Below are 2,148 nucleotides of genomic sequence, written 5' to 3' on the forward strand. Positions count from 1 at the left end.
GAGAAGAGATGCTATGTATATCCTCAGCCCACGGCTTTATCTGTTTTCAGGCTACAAACCAGTTTCTTACAGTCCCCTGGGAATAGGAACATGAACCTGCAGGAGGATAATGGCTGCTTTAACATCTCTCTCTAAGCTCATCAACGATGTGCTAATAGTTCATACATTTAAGCCAGACACTCGTAACTCCTTTTCAGTGGTGCAATTGTCTAATAAATTGTTGGAAACTTTGAAAAATCTTCAGTGTTCCATAAAAATGAAGCCTTTTCACAATAATTGAAATCAGTAATGCAAAACAAATGTATTTCCTTGATAAATTTAGTTTTAAGTAAGCTTTAATTTATATGCTAAATTTTTTAATTTAGTTCAAGTTTTGGCAGAGACATGTTTATTTTAATTGTTGGCCTTCAAAACTCTAGCTTAGGAATAAGCATCTGCTTCTTTTCAATTTTCCGCATAAACTGGATAAATTTCTTCAAGTTGCAAATGAGGGGTGAACATACACTGTATTGCTTCTGGAAAGGTTACAAAATTGCAGCACTTTTTGTGAATCCTTTATGAGAGATCTTACAGCATTACCCTTAAATCTTAACTAGGGTTCTTATATGTACTTACATTTAAGCTGTTTTCAAAGAACGTAATACATTAGCATCTAGACCTTGTGCCCAAATAGCCCTCTTTGGAGCACTTGTCGAATACTCTAATACATTTTGAACTCCTCTCATTGCTTTATAGAGATTCACAAAACACATGGATCCTTTCTCTAAGATGAAAAACCTCCCAGAGGAAAAGCACAAACACAGCCTCAGCCCACCTATATTGGAGACCCTGTAACCAATCTGACAAACATACAGTGCGTATTTCTCCAGCTATAGCCTTTGGAAGAAATCAATAAAACTTTCAGAAAGTTAAAGTTAGAGCTCTTGAAACACTGTAGGAGGTAACATTCATCCTTTGCAAATACCTTAAGAAAACTGACTTCTGAGAGAATCCAATCCCTATTATAAAATATTCTTCCTTCACCAGTAATGGCAACACTGGTAAAGGCACTGCTAAGCATGTTTGCACTCATCTGAACCAAGCAGGCATAGAACCTAGGTAACAACACCCACTGGCTACTAATATGATTGAAACTATCTGTGAATTGGGACTCAGTTGATATTAAGATGTAAAACCCCTGAAAATCTACAAGAGCGTTTTCTTCTGGGGTGTTTTATTTCGTCGGTTTCTTTTTCAGTCTACCTTTTAAGGTATTACCCGATCGCCATGTTATGTATGGTGTCTAGCCATGGTACTGATGTTCATGATTCCATGAAATGGCATCTTTGCTGTACAAAGTATCAGGGTTATAACAGAGAGAGTGGTGAAGGACTAAGAAACATACTTTAATAGAGCCAGTTAACTTGCTGGACACTATCATCCAGTCAGGAGCCTCAAGTAACATCTCTGCCCAAAAGTTTCAATTGCTAAATAGCAAGGGAATAATACCAAGGCCCAATCACAGAGTAGCAAATACCAGAGGCCTGGGAAAATCCCAAGAGAATAGCTTCAATGGCAGTGATTCTCAAATGTTCAAGGTACACAACAATCACCTGGTGAATGTGTAAGAACAGTTTCTGAGGCCGATCCTCTGAGATTTTAATTCAGCAGGTCAGGCGAGGTCCATGAATTTATAGTTCTAACACGGCTGGCGGAACCAGAGCTGCTGCTCTGAGGAACACACTTTGAGAACCACTGCCCCACCACTATTAAATCAGAGTCGGCAGTCTTCTAAAAGGCAAGGTGACTTGCGTGTTCATTAAAGTTTGAGAATCACTGCTTTAGGAAATGAGGCAACAGGTTTGTTTGGTTTTTTCCTTCTTCCTGTGATATCAGGATAGGGAGATGGTGAAAAGAGATGTTTTCAAAAGAAAGTAAGTGCTTAAATCACACTCTTTGTCATGAAACAAACCTATCTGGCCACCTTGCTCACCTTCCCCAATGAAGCATCACTCACTCCTTCCTTTATCCACCTCTCCATCCTCACTGTACCTTACCTAGGGCTCACGAGGAGACAGAGGTCCCATATGAACTTCAGATCTGCATGTTATAGATTTCCCGGGAAAATCTAGAATTCATATAATTGTTTTTCTAGTCCATAAAAATTGC

The sequence above is a fragment of the Balaenoptera ricei genome, chromosome 3 (genome assembly GCF_028023285.1).
Source record: "Balaenoptera ricei isolate mBalRic1 chromosome 3, mBalRic1.hap2, whole genome shotgun sequence".
NCBI classification, from domain to species: Eukaryota; Metazoa; Chordata; class Mammalia; order Artiodactyla; family Balaenopteridae; genus Balaenoptera; species Balaenoptera ricei.